Below are 27646 nucleotides of genomic sequence, written 5' to 3'. Positions count from 1 at the left end.
AGTCATCTTGCAGCAAGAAGGTAATCTCACCTTTGCCCCCACTAACATTCTAAAGAAATATTTTAAGTGCCTTGAGAATTGGACAGAAAAAAAGAAGCTTCTTTTTGAATTGGAAGAAAACTTTTAAGAAATTGGAGAACAGGTTTGAGCACAGTACTAGCTGAAATCTAACTTAATAATTGAACTTAATAATTGGACTTAGATAGCCTTAGATAGCCCTGAACTTAATAATTGGACTTAGATAGCCATTTTGTGTTAACTTCACTCCTAAATTGTCCCCTATTGGCGTAATAATACTGATATCCTCTGCCTTTAAAACTCTCTGCCTTGCTTACTGAGTGAGGCCCACTCAGCTTGCCAGCACTGGGAGGGTAAGGACGCTTGTGTAGAGGCAGTTCCCCCTATCAATCAGTGTGTGGTTTTTTTTAAAATAAAAGACTTACCAAAGGGGAGGGGGACTGAATGGTGGTAAAGCCATTTTTGCAACCCATCTCCTATCACGGTGCAACCAAACGGTGAGTCATGTCAATGGGCATCTATTTCTTTCAGCATCTAGTTTTGTAAAAAATGTGCTGCAGGCAGGACTGATATAGGTGAAGGAAGCTTATGTGACTTGATGGCCATATCTCAAAAAGATCTAAAATTTAAACCTGCCATAGGGAAGTTACATTTTCTCTGCCTCGGATCGCCTCTGTGAGAGGGTGTTTAGTGTGTAGCTCCCATTAGGATCATCCAGCTGTCACACAAAGGAGGTGTTTTGCCACCAGCAGTTTTTGTTCAAGTGATGCATGTTGTCTGCTGTTGTATCCAGATGAACTCAGCATCTACCTGGTGAATCACAGCAAACGTTCGCCAGACTACTTATAGGCAGGGGCAGCCTTTCAGGTTTCCTTGACTGGGAGTAGGAAGAGATTTTAGAATAAATGTGGGATGGGGAGCAAGAGACACAGCAATAGTGAAATGCCTGCATTTTTAAAAGCATTTGTTGTTTATTTTTATTTTCTAACTCCCCCCGCCCCCGATCCTTCTTCTGTCATGGAGCCCACAGAAGTGTGCATGTGGTTCCCATCCAAGCACTGATCAGACACAGCTTCATGTGGTTTTAAGCCATAACCTGGGACTTCAAAATGGCCACATTTATGGTGGTGTTGAAGGAAACAAAAACCCCTCCATATGGCTTGAAATGGGATAGAGCAACTACCTACACCAACTTGGCTTCCCAAAATAGTGCCTTGAGAATTCTGTGGCCGTTTCTATTTTAGGTAGAAGTAGCTAGTCCCTTTTTTAAAAGTGACCTATGCTAGCATGAAAGAGCAAGGAAATCCAGAGGAAACTGTAGTAACAATAGACTAGTGGTGGCTGGGGACCATCAAGACTGTTGGGGTAGACTGCAGGGAGCCGAAACAGCAGGCAGAGCCCAAGCCAATGACAGGTTGGTTTTGTTTTTTGCCCCCAGCCTCCTCTGCTGAGTTCTATAAAGACAACATTGAGACTACGGAGGAAGAAGTCAACCGGTTGTGCAACCACCCCCGGACTGCTTGTAAGTAAGATGGCAGACAGGTGGGGGCTGGGAGAGGGCAGACTGAGGTTGGTGGGGCAGTGCCCCACTTGCCATAACGGACCTGGCTCCACTGCAACAGGCTATAGGAACAAAAGTCATCCTGGGCACCCATCTCCTATTTTCCCCATGTACAATTACCTACATTGATCGTAAGGCATTCTGCAAGCAGTATCGCTTCAGAAATCTGACAGTAAAGTTTGATCACACCAATTTATAGTTTGTTCCAGGCCTCCATTGGTATTAAATTACCTAGTTTCAGATTGTATCATTTTAATTTGATATTTTATGTCTAAAAAAGAAATTGCATGACTTACCGTTCCCTCACTTTCAATATTTGTCCATCAAAGCTAACAATGGCCCAGGGAAATGTCCATATTAGTTCTTAAGGAAAAGCAAGCAAGGAAAGGAACAACTTTGTTTTCAGGCTGCTAACATCTTCACATCAAACTTCCACTGTCGTAATACGTTATCTGTTTCATTGATTTCAATGTCAGGGTCCCCCCGCCCAGATTGTCAGGAGATGAATATGCTACAGTTTGAAATAATTTTATTTGAATATTTATAGCCCACCTCTCTTTTGTAACTTCTGAGGTGGTTCATGGCATACTTAAAAACAGCAATATATAAAAACAGCAAAATAAAACAGAAATCCAATATTGTAAAAGCAACAAAAACGTTTAAAGCAGTAGGAGAAAATCAGACGAAAAGGCACAGAGGTCTATTAAAAACCTGTGCAACAGAAATGTCTTCTTCAGCTGGGATGTGAAGACTATGGACAGGGGCACCACATTAAGGAGCAGAGGCAGGGAATTATGTAAGCAAGGTGCCACAACAACAAAAAACTCTGTCTAGAGATGGTGGAGCTCTCAGAAACTCACCTTGGAAAATCAGAAAAAGGTAATTTTTTTAGTCAATCCAAGGGCTTGGAAATATTACCTCTGCCCTTTGTCCACTGCCCTGCAGCATTCCTCTCCCTATAATCTCATTGAGTGAACCCACATCATTGCATTGCATTGCATTGCATTGCATTGCATTGCATTGCATTGCATTGCATTGCATTGCATTGCATTGCATTGCATTGCATTGTGGAGGGGGTGGTAGAGTGCTTTGGGGGCAAAAACCAAGGGAAGAGGAGCCCACCTCTTGTAGAGGACTCACAGGGGTTTGGTTTGCCTCTCCACTCTGTGTTTTGGCCCTGTACATCTTTATTCCATCCCCATTTGATTTCATGATGGGTATCCATTACACACTACTGCGCACTGCTCAGTCCAAGAGCTGATCTGACCATATTTGTCAATGAGTGTCTGCTTCTTTTTTCTAACATCTTTACCAAACTGAATGTTTTCTAGTTTCTTTAGGCATACAATCCAAATAACCAACGGTGCATGTTTGTTTCTGTGTGAGAGTGAGAGTGAGTGAGTGAGTGAGTGAGTGAGAGATGCTTAGTTTTTGCCGTTTGAGGGTACATTTTAAATAGTACTGCTTCAGCTTACTTTATCAGTAAGGAATGGCCTTTTGAAATGGAAATCAATCTCTTAACTTAATTTGAATCTAAAATTGCTTGGACATTCAGGGCTCGGCTCTGTGGTCTCCTTAAGGCAGTTTTCATGAAGTTCCAATTAGGAATATAATCAAATTTTTGAAACTCTTCAATCACATTGTGCTCACATGTTATTATATAAGGAAACTTGTTTGTGCATTCAATGTGTTTATATTCTTCAGACTCTTTTTATCGGCTATTAGACATGCAGCTCTCATGACCTCCCTTTTGTCCTTTCTTAATTCTGTACTTCAGAAGAATATAAAACAAGAAGTTGCTGTCTGTGAACATCATTCTTATTTGGAAAGGAAACCAAATCCACTTGTCATTCTAAAACTCACTTATAACCACAAGATGGGCATGCCATTTATCTAGGTAACAATATGTCAGGGCTGCCTCAGGTCTCAGCTCACAAAAGACCAACGCCAGGTTCTTCTTATATACAAGGATGTTTATTGCAGTTCATTATTGCTTTCACAACCGAGGCGCGCAGCCCCGCGTCTCTTAGCCTAGACGTTTTAAGTCCCCTCTGAATCGGTCCCGCCCCTACACCAGCTTAAGAGGCTTGTGCTAGTCCACCTCTTCCTGTCTTTCCTTTTCCGCAGGGTCTTTCTGCCCCCCTGGGTCCCTTCCCTCCTGCTCTCTCCTGAAGCGGATCCCTCAGATGCCTGTTCCCCCCTCCTTCGTGCTTTGGGGCCAGGCTCCTCCTCCGGGCTCTCTCCATTTCCGCGCGCCTCCACATTTGAACTTGGCGCGCGTTCGCTACCCCTGACCTTCCTCTTGACACTTACACTACTCCCTGTACTACTCTCCGCCTCTTCCGGCAGGACGTCCTGCCCCGATCTCCTTCCCCTGTCTCCTTCCTGCTCTGCTCCGTGTGTCACACTGGGAACTCCACTCTCTTCACTTCGTTCCTGCTGGGAAGCCGGCCCCGATCTCCCACTCCCACTCGGGGTTTCCCTGCTGCTTCCCTGCTCCTGGCATGTCCCCCCTGTGAACCCCCTTGGCCTGACTAGGGGCGCCCCCTTCTGGGAATCCTCCGATTCACTTGAGAGACTCATGGAAGACCTCAAGTCATTGTCCTCCTCTTCCTCACAGTCCTGGGATTCTTCCCCATCGCTCTCCGTCTCCCCCCTCACCTGTGCCTCTGTCCCTGAACCCCTGACACAATACAAACCTGAATGTTCAAGTGATGAGTCATTTTGAGAGATGTCGGTTTTGGGGGGGGGCCCTCTGCTTGAGACAATATAAATGGACCTATTTCCCTATATTCCAACTACTTCAATTTTAACACTGGTAATTTGAGGGAGAGCTCAAAGTTCTGCCTGATGCAATAAAAAGGCTTATTGCTGAAAGCTGCAGGATCCTCAGGCTGGATCAGAAATCTGATGTTTGGAAGGGGGAGGGTGTTTTAACGCTTGTCTCCCTGCTGTGATCCTGGATCCACACTGGGAGATGTGCCATTTATCTGTAAAAAAACCAATCCTATAATTATTAATTGCAGGATTGATATCTCATCTAGTTTGGCCAAAAGACAAATATTCTGACCCTCAAGGTTTGCGCACAGCAGAATGATAGAATGCTGAGGCAGTACAATGGTCTGTGCTCTTTCAGAATGCTGGTAGGAGAGGCATTTTAATGCTCTACAATTGCATGTGTAGATGTGTGTGTGTGTGTATTGTTTCACACCACTCCAATATCTTTGTGGTGTGAGACTCCAGAGGTTCCAGGTGTTTACGCAGGGTTTGTGTTTTCTTTTGGAATGAGGCACAGTGGAGACTATGGGGACTTTATGATATGTGGTTTATTTACACATATATACAACCTGAGCCTATGATGGAGGGGTTGGCAGCATTAACACCCCAAGAGGGTCTTGCTTCTGTTGCGGCCACAGCCTTGGGATTCTAACAAAAATCAAGCATAGCTCTATCTCCCAGCCTGGAGCCTTCTAGCATCTGGTTCACAAAACTCAACTCTCAGTTCTGGCCTTTGTCTTTCTAACTACCACCTAGTTGAGGGGCCCACCTAGGGTTGCAAAATTGCAAAGAAATTGGATGTTTTTGAGCTTTTTCTGAGGAAAGTCGACTGCCATATGTCTGGATTTCCCCGGTCATTTAGCCGATTTCTACCCGGACACTGATTGCGGCTGCAATATTCCAGATATGTCTGGGTAATTCTGGACATATGGGAACCCTAGACCCATCTGTTACACAGCCACTTCCTTTGTTACCTTAATGGTCCATACTTAGAGGACTTCATCAGGAAGCTAGCCAGGCTATCCCAGGAATTGAATATGTGCTGGATCCAGGGCATACACAGCCTAACCCACTCCAAACTCATATTAGTATGTAATTTACATAGCATATGATGTTTGAGTTAGGTCTGTGTTGCACTGCTGAATTAGTAAGACTTCCTCCTATTATTTCTTCTTAAGAAACTCAATTCTTTATTCTTTTTCTTGAGATCTTTCCAGGCTTTGTTTCATTTCGCTAGAGAGCCTAACAAGATCACAATCATGAATGCAATGCTTGTAAAAGCACTGGCTTAAATGCTGCAAAATGCACCAGTTTTTTTCCACAGTATCTCATTAATTTGTTTTAGCCAAATAAAGTAAAAAGAAGATGATGATACATTACACACAACATCTTTAGGCTGTCATTTTATATATAAGAGGGGTTTGATTAATTATACAAAACCATTAAAGGAAATGTCGGTTGTAGGGGAATAAAGAAAAACTCCCAAGTACAGAGCTCAGATCCAGGTAAATGTGATTGATGCTCATTGTTGTTCTCGCTGTGAGGCTCCATCAATGTAATTAAATTAAAAGTGAGGAAGTGGGCTGAAATGGTCTCATCACTTCTTAGAAACATGAGGATGATGGAGAGAGAGTCTAACAAGTAAGTAGCATCCACATACAACAAAAATGCAATAAAGGCTGGGGCGGGGAGAGGACCTTGGTCAATTGGATATTGTTGAATGTTTCATCTTAATTTTCTTCTCTGCTGCAGAAACAAGCTTGTCTCATTGGGAATATTATAGTTCATTCATGTCCAAACAATTAATGTCTCAGCTTACTCAAACCATTATGTCTGTTCTGTATCACTTGGTATTGCCAGACATGAAACCTGGAAGGCTTGCTGTGGTTTGATTTGAAGAATTTAAACAATTTCTCTTTGAAAACCTTTTGTGGTAAGGCAAAATGTAGTTGATATCAGCTAAAATAGATGTGCTATTTTGTTAGCTAGGACCCCAAGTTAGGGAAGTAATACTTCTATGTTATATGGCTTGTTTTTAAAGACCATTTGTGCTTTGTACACTAGAGTGAACATACACCCTAACACTCATGGACAGGGGCACAAGAAATATCTGTAATTTGAGCGGGGAGGGAGCAGCGGCAGCATATTCACAACCATGGCTAAGGCTGTTCTGAACAATTATAGCAGATCCATAGAGAAGAAAAATGGCAGCTCCATGATCACCACATGTTTTGCCCTCATTATCATCTCTATACATATGTTAATAGCGCACTTAGGTGACTGCATGTTATTCAGTTTAGAAGCAAAACAGGGCCACCTATAAACAAAATGGTAATTTCTACATGGGGGGGGGGGCACACAGAACTATGTGAGTTTGTAAATTAAAAGGAAAAAAATGACCAGATCTGTTAAGCCTGACAGTTGCTCTGTGTTGATGTCCCCTAGAACTCATTAAAAAGATTCCCTTGACAAACACAGCTTGAAAATGGCCACTTACCCAGTACAGAGGTGGGTGGTGGTTGCGACCCAGCACAACGCTTCCCCCTCCTTCTGTAGCCATGAAACATTTGCCCCAACCGTTGGCTCCTCTCCCTTGGCTGCTGCAGTGCCTGCTGGATTCCCGCCAAACCCAGTTTTAAAATTTCTGGCCAATCCGCGGTGGCCTTGGGGGCAAGGCCATCTTGGCAATGCAGTCAGCCCCATTGTGTCACCCACCCAGCCCATCCTCTAATCTTGTTTTCTTGCGGACTAACCTTTTCTTTCCAGGCGTGCGGCCGTGGCCATGGTCGTGCAATGGTTGCTGTCTTCAGAGCTGGGAAGGAATTTTCCCTGCTCTTCAGGTTTTGCCTTCCCCATAGCAATTGTCACAACTTTGGTGGTTTATTCCTTGGGCAGAATCCTTCAGTCAAACATCTGAGGAAGGGGTGAAGGGGTGACTCATCCACTTCCTGCAGTGGAAATAACAGGGTACCCCATTAGAGAAATAGTACCTTGGGTTAAGAACTTTGCTTCAGGATGAGAACAGAAATCGTGCTCCGGCGGTGCAGCAGTAGCGGGAGGCCCCATTAGCTGAAGTGGTGCTTCACGTTAAGAACAGTTTCAGGTTAGGAAAAGACCTCCGGAACGAATTAAGTGGGTGGGGGGTGGGTGGCGGGTGGCGCTGTGGGTAAAACCTCAGTGCCTAGGACTTGCCGATCACATGGTCAGCGGTTCGAATCCCCGCGGCGGGGTGAGCTCCCGTCGTTCGGTCCCAGCTCCTGCCCACCTAGCAGTTCGAAAGCACCCCTAAGTTCAAGTAGATAAATAGGTACCGCTTTATAGCGGGAAGGTAAACGGCGTTTCCGTGCGCTGCGCTGGTGCTGGCTCACCAGGGCAGCTTCGTCACGCTGGCCACGTGACCCGGAAGTGTCTTCAGACAGTGCTGGCTCCTGGCCTCTTAAGTGAGATGAGCACACAACCATAGAGTCGGTCACGACTGGCCCATACGGGCAGGGGCACCTTTACCTTTACCACTGTATATCCTTTTTTAAAAAAATGATTTTTTTTAATTAAAAAGAATTTTTAATACACATATATTACAAATATACACTGTATATCCATGCCACCAAGACTGCAATCTCAAATGGTTAATAAGTCTCATTGAAATTAGTGAGACTTGCTTCTGATTAAGCTGTAAAAGAAAACCTACATAAACTAAAATGGGTGTTGTATTTTACCATGCAAAGAGTAAAGAGAAGTTTCTGCTGCAATCCTTATACCCATTTACCTAAATAAACGGAACTCAGTGAGACTTACTTCTGAATGAACCTGTATAGGATTGCTCTGTGAGGCATGTTGTTAGTGACAACACCTTGACGCACCATGTAGTTCAAAACTACAAGATGGGGAAATCCATCTTGCGGTCCAGCAGCTTACTGGATTCATATGCCTTTGTGTGTTATAGAAAACACACATTAGTCATTTATTTTTTTAAAGTTCCCCTCTGTGAGTGAGGATCAGAAGAAATTTATTTTCCAGAAGACTCACATTCTGAGGACTTAAAGCACTCTAAAATTATGCCACCTGCTATTAAATCAAAAGAATGGGCAGTCCTATATGGGTCTCGAGATAATTTTAAAATCGTGCTATTTTGTTGTCAGCATTTCCTTGCTTTTAGCTGCCATTATTTAAAAATCCATTTCCTTAAAGCTGATATCTAAGTTACATCTTTTGGATATTGTAACAATGAACATGTTAATGCATTCTAATTTGTCTAATTTATATCTGAAATGGGATGGGGAACATGTGAAAAGGTTGTCCAGAAAGACATGCTGTTTGGAGAACGGAATTAGATTTAAGTACTAAGGAAGGAATTTGCAATACTAGTGTGTCTCTTCTCGCTTTCTCATTCAAAACTCTGATGCTTCAGCCATATTCTTTGATAAGCAAAAGCATACCTTCTTCAGATGTGCAGTAAGTCTAGAATTCTAAAGAACAAGTATTTCTATCAATAAGGTTGTACCAAATAGTATGGGAAACAGCCTTATTAGAAGAACTAACCAATAAACTGAAACTGACACGGGGGAAATGGAAGAAGATGCCTTCACCCCTTTATCACATACACAGCCCAACAAGACGACGACAAGAATCTACCAACAGCATACGAATCAATATGGCTAACCTGACTCAAAACATCCACCCACCCCACTCAAACATGAAAACAAAGTTCGCCACAGCCAATCACAATCAAACAACCACACCCTAGGCCAACCTCAACCTCTCTCACCACCAAAGGAAAACAAGCGAATAGTAAAGAAAACCGGCACGTGTGACGCTGACACAAAACCCCACACATACAATAAGTAAAATAGAAACATCGCCACCCCCACTCACCATGGCCCCCTCCACCTCTTTCCCCTTTTTCTTCCTAATGTAACACTAATGTCTCGGCATATAAAACTGATCTGTAGAAAATGTAACTTGAAAAGAGAGACATTGCACATACTTTTGTAAACCAAGAAATCTTTCATAAAAAAATACGTTAAAAAAATAAGGTTGTTCTCAGTTATGATAATTAGGGATGGAACCTACAGCTACAGATGCAGTCTAGCTTTGAATACATGGAGAGATTTCTTTTTATGGTTCTAAAACAGTATGCCTAACAGTGAAGAAAACTGTATGTTTTTATTCACAATTTTAAACTCACAATTTTAAGTCAGTGTAACTAAAAAAACACTTATTAGCTAAAGGGTATTTAACTGATGGGGAACATCAATTATTCTGTCACAGCACCTGAGTATGCAAAGCATTTATCCTCAAAGGGGCTAAAAGTACATAAGGTAAAACTTAATGATTTAAGATGGAGGAAAATTCTGAATTCATGCTGTTCAGATAGCAGAAGCAGCCTCAGCCTATCTTGCAACAAGTCTGCTCATAAGCAAAAATCAGCCTACTGGTTCCTTCTGTCTAGCAGGGATTTCAGTCACATACCTCTGAATGTCTCCTCCCTCAATAGCAATTTTCAGTGGCATAACATTACACAGCCTCTGTGCAGGGTGATATGTGACTTTCCATTTGATAAATCAAAATATAACGATTACCAATTTATATATGGTATGACTTTTGAAGCACATTTTCTTCTTCTTCTTCAAAAGCATTTTTATTGATTTTCTATTGCAAATTTACGGTGGAGGGAGAAGGGAGAAAAAAAAAAGAGGGAAGGGAAACCCTGAACCCCTCCCCCACTTTGTCAGCTCACCCTAGCAATCCAATAACCATCATTATACCCGTCTTAATTTATACATATAGCTTGATATATGTTGTCCAAATAGATACCCAAGCAGCGCTGGTGTTTATAACAAGTGTTCAAATGTAGCCAGTGGCGTAGCGTGGGTTGTCAGCACCCGGGGCAAGGCAAGTAATTTGTGCCCCCTAACCCATGGATTTTAGCAGGGGGCAGAGAGCTGCGAGTGCCCCCCCGATGTTGCGCCCGGTACGGCCGCCCCCTGCACCCCCCACGCAACGCCACTGAATGTAGCAAGGGTTACAAACCTTTGTGTAATAGATGGTGGATATTTATCCTTCCAGCTCAAAGTATAATTCTCTCATTTTTTTGTGCTTGCTTGCACCAAGGGCTGATATCTCTATTGTCCCATCCTGAATTCAGAACTGCAGCTGGAATCTGGTTACTATGGCAGTCCTCCCAGTGAAGGCAGTGCTAAGCAGATCTGGGAGCAAACCTAGCCCAGGGAGATGATGCACATTTCTCCATAAGAATGCAGCAGCTGTGTAAAATTTTAAACCCTAAATAACCATGGGTGAGTCATTCTAAAAAAAGAAAACGTAAAGGTGCTAAGAAATGCAAATTATTTGCTGGAAGAATCAGAGAAGCCAAAATAGCTTTGAAGAGATTAAGAAGTGTGCCTATGTATCTGCTGTATAATCCTGAAATTATATCAGTGTTCATTATGCAAAAAGTATGGAACACAAGTCTAAGCATCCTGCAGTGGCAATGTCTTAAAGAATATGCAGGGCTTATCAGAAAATTAATATCTTATTTAACGGATTTGTAACAGGTTCCTCTGAACAACACTTTTCTCCTTAAAGTTACTTTTGGAAATAATAATTATTTACGAATACCAAGTTTACATGTTTTACTCTGAAGCCTCTGTCAGACACATTTTATCTTTTTCCTTTGACAGCACCTCACTAGCTTATTTTTGCTCCATTAATCTTCCCAGCTTCATATATCTCCATTTTGTTATCATGTTTTTACTTATTGACTTCATTTAAAAATTGCAGTATTGAAGGTATGGGTCTATGGGTGGGGAGGGGGGGAGAAGCATTTTGCTCTGATGTTTTAAAGTGACTTATTTCTTTCTTCTTTCCCCTTGAACTTAACAAGCAACAGACAAGGAAAGCAGATCTGTGGCTTGTCAGGTAACCAGAGGGTGGCACTGGTCTTTCATATCTAGATGGTTTAGGTCATGCCATGAAATATTTAAAAGAGTTTATGTAAGTTGCAAGCAATGTATGCATTCTATAGTCTCTCCCAAACATCTGTGACTGAAACAACTAAGCGTGACATATTTATATATACTCTTATTTCTAGAGGCTTGTAGTTTAGAGCTAAGCTATATACAGCCAAAGATGCAAGCATCAAGATAACCATTGTTACTATAGGTTTAGTCTCTGCCATTATGATGCCAATACATCTCAGTAGTATTTTGTACAAAACTTAAATCAAATCAGCAAACAGATATGCAAGCACCCCAAACAATGCCTCAGAATGCACAGGACCTGTTTCAGTTAAATATTTCTTGAAATAAGGAAGTTTTTTCGTGTGCTTTTTTTAACTGAAGCACCCTAGATCTGGCTCAGCCTTATATTGTAATTGCAAACATTTTTGCTGGTGTACTTGCCTGCAGTGCTGTTACATTATAGATTTTGATGTGGCAGTGAACCAGCAATGTAATTGTTTGGTTTCCCCTAAAGCAGAAGAAAAGAAAACATTGTTGTTTCCCACTTTAGTCCCTGGGGAATATTTGGGGGCTTTGAACTAGAAGAAAGGTTGCAGGTTCTATAACAATGTCAGAAGAGGCCTGGTGAATCAGGCCAAAGGTCTGGTACTCTTGTACTCAACCAGGTGCCTGTGGAAAACCGAGAAAGAAGTTATGAGCACAACACTCTTCCCCATTTGTGATTCCCAGTAATGGGTAGTCAGAGGCATTTCAACTCCGATACTGGAATTGGCTGAAGTCTTTTTAAAATCTGAAAACAGAAACTTGGGGATGGGACCTGGAAAATCCTTAAAGGTCCTGAAGACTGTTCCTCAAGTCTACAGCATAGCCCTTGACATAGGGCAAGAAGGTGCTCGCGTGGCAGAAGGCAAACAGTTAAGCGCTCCAGTTGAATAAACCATGTACCCAGGATATTAACATTGCCTGGATTTCTTATGTGGAGCACAGTGTTTTCATTTATTCTTCTGCAGTGCCCAAGAAACAACAGAGTTTCAATGCTTAAAAGAAAAATATGTCCCAGTACAGCAAAATGTATTTATTTGCTTGAAGCTAAAACTCAGATGTGAAACTGCAACCAGACGGAGGCATTTCTGAGTAAAGTGGTTTCATTTATTCTTCATTGCAGGCTGATCTCTCAAAAAATTTGCTTTGAAAATCAGAACACTCAACCATTTAACACGTTGGGGCTGTCAAGGAAATTAAAGGGGGATCAGAGTAATTCTACAATTAAGGGCTACAAACAAGTATGAGCAGAGTAATAGCCAGTGGACTGTGGAGATCCAGAACCTACATTCCTTCTATAAAATGAAATGAACCTGAACATTAAGATGCTTACCTACACTTCTCGCATTCTGCACTCTATCGTGTATTCCCTGCATGCACATGCTTCTATTGATCAAACCTTGGGCGAAAAATCAAACAGTAGCATACTGTAAACAACTGCTATAACAATACATCAGCATGGGTAGAAAAATTCTACATACACAATATGTAGATTTATTTTTTATTTTAAAAAACCTGCCTTCTAAATTTTGTAATATCAGGTGTTGGTGTGGCTTATTTATTCTTATAAACCCCAGTCCTGTAAGCAATATACATTTGGGTGTATGTTTAAGAAATTGTCATAACATTGTATTAGGAAATAGTTCTTCCCCAAATCACCATGTTTTCTTTTTTTAAAAAGATATTTTATCCAGCATTTAACCATTAAGTATCTATAAACATTACATACTTTGAAGTGCATCCAGCCAGCATTCAGTGCTCTCTTTCATTTCTGTTGATGCCAGCTGTAGAGCATTCCAGTTGTAGAGCATACCAGAAAAAGGTCCCAGTTTCCATACCTGGCATCTCCACAGAAAACTGGAAAAGACCCCTGTCTGAAACCCTGGAGAGCTACTGTGAGTCAGTGTAGAGCAGTGGTTTTCTGATTTGGGGCCACCTTTAGTCCAAATGTGCACTTGGGGACCCACTTTTTAATTGTTTGTTGCCGTAAATTTGAAAGGGGATAGTGCTTCTGTTGCCACCTGGCATGGATCAGCCTGCAACTCCACATCTCACCATTGTAGTGGGTTGGCACAATACTTACTGGTTATAATGAAATTAGGGCATGTCCTCTAGGGCACTAGTCAAAGCTCTTCTGGGTAGACTTCCCCACAACATTTATTTTTAAAATGTTTCTTTTCAGAAGTTTTGAACTGCAAATGTGGCACTCCTGTGGAAAGTACAGTGGTACCTTGGGTTACATACGCTTCAGGTTACATACGCTTCAGGTTACAGACTCCACTAACCCAGAAATAGTACCTCGGGTTAAGAATTTTGCTTCAGGATGAGGACAGAAATTGTGCTCCGGCGGCGCAGCGGCAGCAGGAGGCCCCATTAGCTAAAGTGGTGCTTCAGGTTAAGAACAGTTTCAGGTTAAGAACGGACCTCTGGAACGAATTAAGTACTTAACCCAAGGTACCACTGTGCTAACATTTATATTTATTTATTTATTTATTCATTCCTAATTCCCATATTAGGGTTGCCATATTTCTAACAATGAAAAGTTGTTGAACTATTTATAAGGAAAATAGCCAAAAACAACATTGCTGACATGGGTTGCCATACGTCTGGGTTTTCTTGGACATTTTTTGTGATTTCTGCCTGGACACTGCTTCTGACTGCTGTATTCCGGATATGTCCAGGAAATTCCAGAAGTATGACAATCCTGTAAGAATCTTGGATAGGTATGGGACCCGAGCCTATTCTTCTTTCAGATCAAATTTTATAGTGTCAAGCCTATGTGCCATTTGTGACTATGTTCCAACAATTAACAAACATCTTTGCAATTATGTATGAGGCACAGATGTTCACTTTACTTTCATTCATGGGCAGTGTATCCCATTCCCACAGGGCTCTTATCTGAGGCCTGCACATGAGCATCTAATTGTTTTCATTGTGTTTACATTTTTGCATGTGATGCTATGAGCTCCTGGAGTACTTTTTGATAGATGGGTGGAATATGGATTTTTGCAATGAATGCAATATAGTTCTGGCTTACCTAACATCTTACCCATCTTTCAATCATTCTCTCAGAACTGCCTTTTTAATTTTTTGTAAATGTCTAGCCTTATGCTTGCTGAAATTCATGGGGCAATCTTTGGTGGTAAAGAGTCTCTTACATTTAGACAACGCTAAGCGTCAAGATTATAGAATCAATCAGCAAATAGTCTTAAAGCTGCGGAAAAGATTTCACTCGGCTTCTGCATTTCAAAGGGAAATAGGATAACCTTAGGATCACTCAGATAAGGACTATGTCTTAAGTGATTTACGAAGCAGAGCCTCAGTTGGGAAATGTATTAGCAGGCTTGCATCAAGGCAGATAAAAGGCTTTACGTGCTGGTCCAAAATGTTTGTGCTGTCTCCAATCCCTGAACTATGTTTCTGTAAATGTGACATGAGTTAACACCATGGTTTGTGATGTGCTGGCAGCCCAATAGTAGGTATTTCATTTCATCCCACACTCTTATTTACAGTTGTTTGTCCACCTTATGCTCACATGCTGAAACAAACCTATGTACAAAACAAACTAAGTTTTGCAAACCCCATGGATTCACTGAAACTGACTGAAATTATGGGTGTGGTATAGTTAAAGCTTCCCCAAGATTTCAGCTCACCTGGTAACATCATGTTAAACCATCTGGGAGAGGGCAGGGTCATGTTGGAGAAATCACATCCTAAGTCTGTCTCCAGTCCAGTCTTTGGATGGATTCTTCCAACACTGTTCCCTCCTTCCTCACATGCTTTTTGTTGTTGTTTTGTTTCTTTTCCTCTAATACTGTTAAATTTCATGATGGGGCAGCATCCACTCTCCTAAAGTAAGAGTAGTGGGATACAGACATGGGATGAACAGAGACTTGCTTCCAACAAGTGTGTTGTGATTTATTAAAGCTTATTTAAAACAACAGCAGGAAGATATAATATATTGCAGATTGGTTATCTAACAGTGCTTAGTTTCACAATTCTTTAAATATGGTTACTGTTGCTTTAAAATCAGTGGCTATTGCCCTAGTTCTCATCCCCATGTGAATCTAATATGCTGTTCCCCATTCCTCCTCCCCTAGTTAACTCACACTAATTTAGAGGACTTCCTTTGAAATCTTTTCATTATATGGAATCCAGTTCACATTCCAGGTTCTCGGAATAGTTTGGAAAGATGTGAGTAGACATTTGCTCTGACCCACTTCTACCTATGTGATTAAGCTGTTTGTGAATTTGTCCTTAAATTACTAGGCTGGTGCTCTTAATAAGGATGTATGGATGGCTGTGTGTGTGTGTGTGTGTGTGTGTGGTGTGTGTATGCCTGAACACACACACCATTTTAATTGGGAGGGAAAGGATAAACTTTCCACATGGTACGATCCCACTGAAAAAAGCCTCCTTACCCCCCCCCCCGGCCTTCTATCAATTTTTAAAAATCCATTCTGCTTGGAGTGGCATGTTTACCATCAATTCTAGTTGGGCTGTCAGGAATATATTGTTCTCTGGTGATTAGAACATTCCAGACTCCAAACAGCTGGCTTTCTGCTGCATTTCTGAGGTGGCAGTTCTGAGGAGATGCCTCAGTGTTGCAAACCGTGTGGAGAGGAGAATATTTTATCACTTTTGTGATTTTCTTTTGGTTTTGTTTCCCTGATAAAAAGGCTGTTACACAGAAGTGTTGTTACTTTTGTTCAAAATAGGCAGAGTTCTCCTCTTCAATTGTCATCATTTGTTGGTGTTTTGTTTTGTTAAAGAAGACTCTTAAACACATTATCCCTGGTTCCCCCTTTATTAACATCCATCACTGTAACTCCATTAGCATTAATAGGGTCATCCTGTATTGTGAAAGAAAACCAAGCTTGTGAATATTTTGGGAAAGGAAAGCTGCATAGTGAGAGAACTCAAAAGATTGCTTTTTATAAGCATGAAATTCTTTTTGTGCTCAAGTGAGAAATACGATACACTTTCTCTCCAAGGCCCCAGCCTTTCTGTAAAGACCTAGAAAAATTTTCCTTGAAACTTCAGAGAGATGGATGAGGATCTAAATTTTTTGACCAGTGCCAGAAAACCTGAACAAGCCTTAAACTGTTTTGAACATCCCTCATTGTTACAGAAAACTCCTGACTGAAGTGAAGATACCAATATGAAGGTGATTTTCAAAGGTCTGAATAAGCTCTAATGCTGAAGAGATCCACACAGTGTCCGTGAAGCTGTATTTTGCAACATCACTTCATCAGTAAAACAGCCATGTTGTGTGGACTTACTATGCACTACCTGAGATAATTGTTCTTTGTAGCTGGACAGGGAAGAAAGAGAAAATCTAATGGGGATGTTTGCTGTTAAATTTGGCTTGTTCAGAATACCATTCATGTCAGCAGCAGCAGTGGGAAATGCATTCCTTGGAGGCCAGATTTGCTGCCCCTGTGGATCCTGTTGCCTGAGGCAGTCACCTCCACTTGCCTCATGGGTGGACCGGCCCTGCTTACTCTACAACACTGCAGTAGTTTGCTGAAGGAACAAGCTACTAGCTTGCTTTCTACTGCACTGCATCTACCAACAGCAAGGATCAGTTAATGCCAGGAGACCAGTGGTCTTCCATCTGGTCCAAAAAGCAGTATGCTGACTCTGGCCTGCTCTTTTGTATATAAAACATCACAGGTTTGTAAACATAGTAGATGGTGCTGCTTTTGGACTCTCCTGCTTGCCTACAAACCACAAAACTCTTTCCCTGAACCAAAGTAGAAAAGTTGCCTGGTGGTATAAGATACCTTACTCATCTCTTCTCTAAGGTATGTTTTATGGGTACCTCAAACCCAGCCACAGCCAAATGTATGCATTTTTTTCACTCAAGGTGAAATGAACACTCCACCTCAAACATGCATGTGTGTGTGTGTGAGAGAGAGAGTGTTGTATCTCTCCTTCAAAACTGAGATATTTATGTGGCAAAAGTTTCATGGAACTTAATTCGTTCTGGAGGTCCGTTCTTAACCTGAAACTGTTCTTAACCTGAAGCACCACTTTAGCTAATGGGGCCTCCTGCTGCCACCGGAGCACGATTTCTGTTCTCATCCTGAAGCAAAGTTCTTAACCCGAGGTACTATTTCTGGGTTAGAGGAGTCTGTAACCTGAAGCGTATGTAACCTGAAGCGTATGTAACCCGAGGTACCACTGTACCTTCAAAGGCACCAGGATGGATAGGGCACACTACATCAAACACAACTGCACCTGCAGTATAATCTATATCAAGTGGGGGAAAAATCAGAAAGTCATATCCACTAAGCACATGTTTTGAAACCACAAATCTGCAATTTTGAACAAAAAGGTGGAGAAGCCAGATGCTAAAACATTTCAGGTCTGAGAACCACTTATCAACAACTGCAGCAGAGGTGGCAACTGATCCCACAGCATTAGTGAAGACGGAGAACTTCTGGGCACATTAATATCACATGGCTTCAACCTGGCAGGTGGTACCAATATCACTTAGCTTTGGCAAATGATGCCTTTCTAAACATTCCATCCTCAAAGCTCTGTAAGTGCTGCCTTGTAAACGACAACCTTTCATTTTTATCAGAGTGGTTGACAAAGGCACAAGCCGAAACATTTTGCTACATAAATAAAATCTGTTACGTTATCCGCAGTACCATATATTTTAGTTACAAACCAAATCCCCAAAGGGATATAGGGAAAGCTTGTGTGAAGTGTTGTTTGATGCTTTTTATAACTATCTACCTATCTGTAATTCTTGTTGCTATTATTTATATCTTGGCTTTCAGAATACAAAGCCGTACAAGTAATAGTAAACCACATTTTTAAAAAAAGTAAACAATAGCAAGATATAAAAGGCCATCATGATAATTCCCATTGGGTAGTTGATGTTACCTGGTTCTGTGAGGGAGTGGAGGAGATATGTGATTTCTTAATAGTCATCCAGTATTCTCCTTATTCATAGAGACCTGAGAAGAAAAGTACAGAGCTAATCCGAGCAGCTCAGTCTATGTACGCCTTGGTTTGGGCCAGTGAGGTCATGGTGGAAGTTCTGCATTCTGTAACGGCAGGGCATATTAATAAATACACATGTACAACATCCACTGAGGGAATTCCATTTGCAAAATTATTTTCTTTTGGATTATCATTGAACAACTATTTGCCTTTTCATATTCTTGTGCTATTACGCTACAATTCCTTAAAATCATCTGCTGCTCGCTTCCAGCAAAGGTTTTTTGTTCATGCTTGTTTAGTGCACAATTGAATTAGGTAATTGTTTCAGTAGACATATCGTTCTTGGAGATTTCAGATTTGTTGGTGGCCATCTGCATCCTGGTTTTGGCCAAGGAAAAGTTTGTTCACACGATTGGGCAGAATTATAGAGGGTTGTTTGGCACAAAGGGGTTAAATATCACATGAATAAAGATATTGCAAAGACTCGTAAAGACTTAGAAATGAATTGGAGCACTTCTTGAATTAATGAAATATTGAAGATTTGACCGACATTTGCAGATTTCAGCATTCTTTTTTTGCCACCGAAAGCACCCTAGGAACTGTAGTTCTGTGGGGACTAAAGACGTTTCAAAGCAGAACTCCTTGGAATCTTTCAGGGGGAAGACATAGCGCTTAAACTAGTGTAAAAGCAATATATGTTAATGGCGTGTATATAAACCTAAGCTAACTGGTAAATATGATCACATTTACAACATTGTTCTGTCATCTGTTTGTTTTTGGGACCAATGCAAAGTGCTGTCTTTAACCTTTAAAGCACTAAACAGCTTGCAGCCATATAATCTGAAGGGTTGTCTTGTCCCATAGGTACCTGTCAGGGCTTTGAAATCCTCATTGATGGCTGGGGTGCCTCTTCAGGTTCTCCCACCTAATAATTTGAGGTTGATAACTACTCGATAAGAGCTTTTGGGTGGTGTTGCTCCATTTATGGAATGGCCCTACCAGAGAGTCTTGCTTGGCGCTGACGTTGTTTAGTCTTTTAACTGTCATGTAAAAATACCTTTTTTGTTCTCCCAAGCCCTTTAATTTTAATTATAATGGCTATGTATACCTGGTACATTAGTTCTTTGTGCCAACTTTCCCCTTTTCTGGTTTTAAATTTACTGTCTGAAATTGTTGCAGCAACTATTTATATTTATCTATTTATATATCCATCTACCCATCTTTCTATCTATCTACCTTGCCATTTTGTTTTTCAAAATTGTCTTGAGTGTTTACTGAGCCAGTTGAACTCAGTGATAGATAAGTGTAATATGTAAATGTGGTATACAAATGAAATACAGAAAGAAAAAGGATTAAATTAATAAGAGTGCTGGGTATTTTAGAATACTGTATCACTTTAACTGAACGCCATATTTCACACAACTTTCTACTTCTTTCAAAACTAAGCTGCAACTCTCATTAGACCCTTTGGCTGCAGGACTTTAGACCTTGGCCCCAGGGTCCAGCCCTAGATGCACCAACATTTGTAATCTATGAAGGGGGTTTCTGTCGTCACTGAATATCCACATTATCCATCTAGAGAGCTTCTTCCCCATTCCCCCACAATGTATTTCTCATGTCTTGGTTATTTGTTCTTACAAAACTCTGCTAGTCCCTGAAAACAGAGAAAGTGCTTAACACTGGCTTAAATATAGTGCAGCCAATGTTGCACAGTAATTACTTTTATCTATCATCAAATTTAGTTTCAAGGATCTGGCTCTGTGAATGGAGCTGGTGATCAAATGCTCTATCACACTGATATTTTTCACGGGGAAAATACTGCTTCCAGAACAAGACAGAGCACCTATACAAAGCAGCAGTGACAGCGAGCAGAAAGAGACTGGTGAAATTAACAGTCTGGTCCTATATATGTAAGAGAATACGAGTGTGGAGGTCAAAATTACACTGGACTGCTACTGAAAACAGATGCCATCCCCAATTATGTAACATCTAGTTGAACTTATCCCTAGGATTGGCTCCAATGTTAATGAGGAGATTCTTGTGAAAATGTCACCTAGTGGGCCATCCTACTGGTGTCCTTCATGGGCAAGCTGAGAAATAAGGTGGCCAGATGCAAAGAGGACAGAGCTCCTATACCTTTCACAGTTCTGTAGAAAAGGTAAATTTTAGCAGGTGTAGTTTGTATTACAACTCATAATCATGCAGGAGGCCTGTCTTCTTTTGCATCTGGCAAAGCCAGTATTTAAATGTTCCCACAACTTCCTAGCATGATGCTGCATTGGGTGCCCTGAGGGACTGTGATAAAATTAAACGGGCAGGTTCCATCCACCATAGGGAGACAGGGTAGGTGCCAGTAGACCTTGCCAGCATATTGGGACCAAATTCCTACCGTTACCTCTCAGAACTTGACAACCACTGGAAGGCCTGAAGCAGGTGTGAGGAACCTTTGGGTCTCCAGCTGTTACTAAATTACATCTTCCATCATCCCCTGTCAACATCTGAAGGGCCAAAACTCCCCACACCTGATCTAAGCAACTAGTGACATTATGTGGTCATGCTTGGGGATAGGGCAACAGACTCAGTTTTCATTATGACCTAAGAACAATACTTGCTGACCTCCAGATGCTGTTTGACTACAGCTGCTATCATTCATGACCTTTGGCCAAGGTGGATGGGTCTGATGGGAGTTGGAGTCCAACAACCTCTGGAGAACCACATACTGTATTACCTACCCATTGTACTAGACATGTAGAGAGATCCTAGATGCAGAAAGTTGGACTGTCCCTCTCCTCAGGCCAGGTTTCTTTCTTAACTCATTGGCAGGGTCTTCCCAGTTTCTTCCCCCTGTCTTCCTTTGATGTCCACTCTTGGCTGCCTTTTTTCTACTCTCACCCCTTTTTTCTACTCTCACCCCTCTACTTCTACCCCACCCTGACCCCATCAGCTGGCTTCCTTAACTGCTGTTTTTTCTCCTCCCTCTTCTGAGCATTCTCTCTCATCTCTCTGGTAACCAACTGTACTCAACTGCCTGCCACTCCATTCTGATCCTTCCAACTGGCCTGTGGTATTCTTGTAGGTTTGGGAACAGTGAGGACACCTTGCAGTTGACTTGCCTAAATGCCAGGAAGCAGCAGGAGTCAGGACAACTTCAATAGTTTTATTTATTTGTGAATAGCAGATCAACAGAATAACAGTTAGGACTTGCCTCACAGGTAAGGCTAAGAGTCCAGCTAGCTCCCACCAAGCTTTGGAGGGAACCACAGACACCCAGCAAGGGGAAGGGAGTTTCTGTTACAGACTTCAGGCTACTCCCTGTGTAAGGTCCATTGCAAAGGGGAAATCATGAAGGGACCCAAAACCAGCTCCAGGGCAACAGAAATCTGGGGCTTTATCCATTGAGGAGAAATGGGAGGGATAGGAATTACTATCTAAAGTTGTTGTTGATAGAAGGGTGCATACTGCTAATATGTTTGCACTATATAGTACTATACTAAGGGTTACAACAAGGCTACAGAGCTGGTAGAAATGGTTTTCATTTTATTTATTTTTAAAGATGCCTTCACTTGGTGCCTATGGAATTCTGCTGGTAATTAGGTGACCTCTACCCTGTGTCTTTTAGTGCTGCCGGGGCATTGATTTTCCACAATTATCTGAAGGTGGAAATAAAAGAGACCTTTTATATAGCACCAATAAGAACTCTTCATTACCCAGCTGTGCCTTTCCCCATGTCCAAGCTATTTCTGTAACATTCACTCACAAGCAAGTCTCATTCAGCTAAGGTGCCTCCAACATTCATAAAAAATATTATTGTTCTAAGTCGGGGATGGAGAACCTATAGCCTTTCAGCAGCTATTGGCCTACAAATCCCATCAGCTCCAACCATTGGTCTTGCTGACAGTGTCTGGTGGGAGCTGGCATTCACCAATATCTGGAAGGCCACTGGTTCCATATTTCTGGCGTATATTCAGCTCGTCTAATTGCTTCCTGTTCCGTACAGCTGAGGGAGATTAGTGTTGAATTAGCCTTAATTCGTTAGCTTCAGTTCTCTCTTTGCAGGTGTGCTACATTTCTAGCTCATAGCCATCCATTTTTCTTCTTTCTTTTATAGAAAAAAGTGCATTATTTTTCTATAAAGCAAGAGAAACATTGAAAGGAAATCAGTAATTTAACACATACTGAAATTGAGGACAGGAGCTGACTAAAGGGGCAATTCATCACTAATCACCAGGTTAGGCTGAATAACAAGTAATAGAGCAGGTGGAGCCACCATAATAATATTCTTTGCGGCACTTCCCATAAAAGTGAGTGAACCGGCAATGGGAGTTCCAGATAAAAGAGCTAGTACGGAAATAACTTTAGTCTGATCATTGTAAACGGTATAAACTGTGAATAAAAAGAGAATGATTGATTGATTGCTCCTAATATGCGGCTTATCAGAGTCTATTAAATGACATAGAACATGGCAGTTTAAGTAAGGAGCAGTGACTGATTTCGATCCCATTTTCTAAAGTGAACATCAGTTGGGCTATATCCTGTCCCAGAAGCCCCCATGCTTGTTTCTTCCCCTTTAAGACCTATAGTGAAAATATAAGCAACATTTCTGAGTTTCTATTTTCTAGCATAAAGGGAGTCATTTAAACCCCTACAAACCTTTAACACAAGGCTTATCCAGACTTGTGCTTGTCCCATGCCTAGAAAGCAAGAGTCTGAGCAGTTTTGCACTTATCCCACACTGCTTTCCCCTGAAAAACCTGCTCTTTAGTGATAAATCAGAGCAAATATCAATCTGGAGAAACCCCGATTGATGTTCGCTCCAATTCAGCAGTAAATACTGGGTTTCCCAGGGAGAAAAGAGTGAGACAAGGGCAAGTCTGGCTGAGCCCTTTGCCTAACTTTTCTAAATGAAATCCTCATAAAATTGTAGGAACTGAAATGGAAATGTGACTATAAAAAGGTCCTTCTGCTCTGAAACCCCAGCAATTAACTGCCAGTCAGTGTTGATGATACTGAGCTCCTTGGACCACTGGCTTGACTCAATTTCCTGCATTCCTAACTCATAGTGCAATTCAGTGTTTTCTTGGACAAGGCCTTTGTTCAGTGGTAAAGCATCTGCTTTGCTTGCAAGCCCACCGAGGTTCAATCCCCAGCATCTCAAGGGATGGCTAGGAGAGAACGCTGCCTGAAGCCCTGCAGAGCTGCTGCCAGCCTATACTGAGCTAGATGGACCAATGGTTGACTCAGTATAAGGCAGCTTCCTATGTCCCAATTTCTGTATGTTGCTCCTTAACGAAGGAAGCATTTGGAGGCTCCCCTACAGGTGAAAGGATGCAAGCCCCAAAATACAAAGCTGTTACTTCCACCTCAGCTTTTTTACTAGCACATCCATTCCAGCAAAGTGGTTCAGTATGAAAGGTGGATGCACAGACCTGGCATTATTTAGGAGATTGGACAGATTTTTAAAAAAAATATTTTGCACATGCACAGTTTAATCAATCAATTTATTGTATATAGCCAAAGGCCTTTACAATGTACAGCAGGGGATAAGAACAAGGCTGAAATCACACAACATGACCTATCAAAGTTAAATCAATTTAATAAAAATAATCAAGATAGTTGATCATATTTCAGTGAATTTGAATTGCTGCTCTTTTGACTTGAGTCATGCACTGGCAATAAATGAACAGTGGACACAGTGCAAAGTAATGAAACATCAGAGTTACAGAATCTGGTCCCTTTTCTGCTGTGTCAAGTGTATTAAATTAATATAACTAATTAAAGCAAACCAATGCATCCATATTTTATTGAAATACAGAGACCAGGACCTACACAAGTGACTATTCTCCCTGCAGACACTTCTAATTTGAAGGTGTTAAGGGAGCCTTCACCGTGCTGTAAATCGGCACCATCAAATTCCATGGGCCATTAACAGCAGACATTTCAGGCCTTACTTTCTGAGAGGACATTCACAGACAGAGCCTAAAGGCACTGGCATGAACAATTCCATTGAAATTAAGTGGGTTTACTTCCACCATTTTTTCATTTATAGGGTGAGGAGGGGGGTTGAGGGAAAAATGAATGTCAAATTTACTTAACCCCAGAATCATATGGCCTAAACATTGTTTCCCAAAATCCTGATAGCTGAGACACCCATTTCTTTTTCTGAATAAAAATAGGACACACACTTTACTTTGACATGCCAAAAGGTTTGTATGCTAAGTGTCCAAGAAGAAAAGTGACCAGCTTCAGTGAATCCCATCTCTTTGTTTCTAAATGAGTCACTGATATGGGCTTGCTTCTTCTTACCCTGATGGAGGCAAGCCATGACAGCAACTGATGCATAGATCCTACATTTGAAGGCAGGTAGTTTTGCTGCATCTTCACACAGGGAGTCACACGGAAGATTATGTCTGATAGGTGGGGAAAACCAGTAGACCTCTAGATGTTGTTGGACTCCAACTCCCATCATCTCTGCCAGCATAGCCAATGGTCAGGGATGGTGGGAGTTGTAGTCCAGCAACATCTGGAGGATCTGAGATTCCCCATGCCTAACTTAGGTGGTAGAACAAACAGAGAAGTCAATGCCCAGGAGCAGGGTCAGAGGGGAAGTAACCCATGAAAATCAACGTTATTCTGCTTGATTAGGTCCTGTGGGGGTGAGTACCTCTAGTTCCATCCTTGATGGTGACAATCTTACAAGGATCCAGGAGGCCTCAAAAAGTAAGCATTTTAATGACATATTTGAGGACAAATTAGACTGATCTCTGTCAGTGCTCCCTTTAGCCTGTGGACACGGTCTATGTGGGAAGCCTACGGTATTTAAGATGGATGCTCTAGTTCTGAAAAATGTGATTAAAGGAGAACATGGTTGAAGTTCATAAAACAAGATGAAAGATGAAAAAATATTTATAAATAATTCCAGTGACACCTTTAAGATCAACTAAATATAAGCTTTTAAGGTATGGGCTTTCGTGTGTAATACACACTTCATCAGATACTCTGAAGCAGAGGTTGCTTCAACCTTATAACTGTTGGTGACTGTTATGGCAGTTGGTTTCAAAGGGAAGGGCAAGGGATTTTTAAAGGGATAGATTACCAAAATTAGCTTTAGTATGTGTCAGAGCTGCTTCCAGATCCTAGCTCACAGAGGATCACGCTAGCCAGCGTTCACTTTATAAAAGTCTTTATTGAATTACAGTTTCCATTCTCAAGCTGCTGCGTGCAGCTCTACGTCTTAAGGGTTAGACCGGCGAAGCTCCGTCTGAGTCTCCGCCCCCTGTGCACCAGCTTACTAACCTAGTCTTACTCCACCTTTTCCGCCTGACTGTTCTTCTCTGGGTCCCTCTGCCCCCCGTGGTCTCTTCCTTCCGGGATTCTTCTGACGCGGACCCCCCGGACCCTCCTGTCTCCTTGCGCCGGGCTTTAGGACCTGGCTCCCTTTCCGGGCTGCTTACTGCGCCACCTTCCTGTGCATTTGAACTTGGCGCGCGCGCCCAACCTTCCACTTTCCGCCTGACCGTTTCTTCGCTCCCCGATGGAGGTGTGGCCACTCCTGACTCGTGCCCTCCCTCCTGGCGCCAGCGCTTGATACCTGGCGCCCTTCTTCTCCCCTGCTCTCTGTTGGTGACGCTGGTCCTGATTTCCAACTGCTCCCCTCTGAGCCCCCTCTGGACCCTTCTTCCTGGGGTGTCCCCCTAGGTTCCCCCCTTGTTCTGGCCACTGGTGCTCCTTTCTGTGAATCTTCTGATTCACTGGAAAGACTCGGAGATCTCGGGTCGTCGTCATCACTCATCTTTTCCTCTGCCTCCTCCTCCTCGCTCTCTGTTTCCTCCCTTGCCCTCGCCTCTGCTCCTGAACCCCTGACAGTATGTATAATGGGACATGAATCCAATATCTCTGTTCAGACCAGGTCTCTCCATAGTTTTTAGTTTGGTAATGAGTTGTAATTCAGAAACTTCTCTTTCAAGTGTATTTCTAAAATTCTTTTGCAATAAGACAGCCACTCTAAGATCCTGCACAGAATGTCATGGGAGATTGAAGTGCTCTCCTATTGGTTTCTCTTTTTTATGATTCCTGATGTCAGATTTATGCCCATTTATCCTTTGGCATAAAGTTTGTCCTGTTTGTCCAACATAGAGAGCTGAAGGGCACTGTTGGCATTTGTTTATTATGTTTATTATGGCTATGACAGATCAACACAGCTATCTACTTGAATCTGAAGTTCATAAAATTATTCATGATGTAGAGAAAGTGGCTAGAGAGATGTTTTTCTTCCTCTCTCACAACACTAATGATCTACAGTTATCCAATGAATTTGCCTGGAGAGAAATCCAGAACGGGCAAGAGAATGCATAGCATCCTTCACACTGCACATAGTCAGCTTATAAAACTTGCTGCCACAAATGCCGTGATGGCTTTGGAAGGGGGATTGATGGCTGAGTGGAGGGGAAGGAAATGGATGACAATGGAGGATCAGTGTCTCCCAATCAAGATGGGTATACATTCCCTCTGCATTCAGAAGCAGTGTGCTCCAAATTGTTGGGGAAGAACAGGAGAGTGCTGTTGTCATCACCTGCTTAGGGCTTCCCAGAGGCATCTGCTTAGCCAATGTGGCAAACATGACACTGGACTTGGAAAGCCTGTGGTCTGATCCAGAAGGCATCTCTCTTTGTTCTAACCATCCACCATTGCCACACAGCTGATGCAGAAAAATTGTGGAGGAACCAATTTCTGGGTTTTATTCACATTTTCTGGTGTTAGATTTGAAAATCATGGGAGTATCTTCACCCAGTTTTCTCCTGTGTTGCCGTGCAACTCTGTCTCTCTATTTCCATGGAAATATGGATTAATATATCATGCACAATCTGCTTGTGGTTAGTTTTCATGCACAACCATGGCTTAACTCGCTAGAGCTTACCTTGTAATTTCTTAGAAAATTTCCCATGTTGACAGTAGACTTATATTTTGTGAATATAAGTATTATTCTAAAGAGATTGTTCGCTTCTAAACTTGACTTGATTGCTTCCAAATTGTGAATATTCCAAACTGATAGCATAGTTCTTGAGGGAATAGCCAATACTTAAGGCCAAAAATAATTTAGCAGCATTATTTCTGGGAAGGTAGCATTTACTTGCACTGTTTTTATCTTGCTAAATGAAGACTATAATCTTGTTTCCTAGCATCTTGAAAACAGAAATCCAAATCAATGTACCACTTTCACTAACAGTTGAGCTTTTAGAGACGTGCCCTTGGGGTGATCTGAGCACATTTTCATTATTTTCTGATGTTAAAAGGCCAATTGCAGAGGGAGGAGCAGCTGAGCAGTGACATTTAA

The 27646-nt window shown here is 41.9% G+C and overlaps 1 protein-coding gene and 1 long non-coding RNA gene across 9 annotated transcripts in view; one reads left to right on the top strand and one right to left on the bottom strand.

The window, feature by feature from the left end:
• Positions 1 to 221: 221 nt before the first annotated feature.
• LOC308585321 lies at positions 222 to 21287 on the bottom strand. Of its 8 annotated transcripts, none has more exons than XR_014007264.1 (8): positions 21048 to 21287; positions 18256 to 18419; positions 12692 to 12757; positions 11758 to 11824; positions 8153 to 8285; positions 7111 to 7305; positions 4261 to 4569; positions 2619 to 3472 (listed from the first exon to the last, which is right to left on the bottom strand). It is a non-coding gene; the product is annotated as an uncharacterized lncRNA (long non-coding RNA). The 8 variants fall into 8 exon arrangements; XR_014007267.1 differs by lacking the exon at positions 21048 to 21287 and adding an exon at positions 20711 to 20846 and having other exon boundaries at positions 11754 to 11824; XR_014007268.1 differs by lacking the exon at positions 21048 to 21287 and adding an exon at positions 20711 to 20846 and having other exon boundaries at positions 7111 to 7293; positions 8149 to 8285.
• A 117-nt stretch (positions 21288 to 21404) lies between these two features.
• The window catches only part of LOC308585315 (uncharacterized protein), a 472994-nt gene continuing 466752 nt past the window's right edge, over positions 21405 to 27646 (top strand). The window contains exon 1 of the transcript XR_014007225.1: positions 21405 to 21527. The gene's annotated coding sequence lies outside the window, so the exon portion shown is untranslated. The remainder of the gene's footprint in view (positions 21528 to 27646) is intronic.

This window comes from Podarcis bocagei (assembly GCF_964188305.1).
Source record: "Podarcis bocagei genome assembly, chromosome: 4".
Lineage (NCBI taxonomy): Eukaryota > Metazoa > Chordata > Lepidosauria > Squamata > Lacertidae > Podarcis > Podarcis bocagei.
Note: the sequence above shows the minus strand (reverse complement) of the source record. Positions and strands in the feature narration are given on the sequence as shown.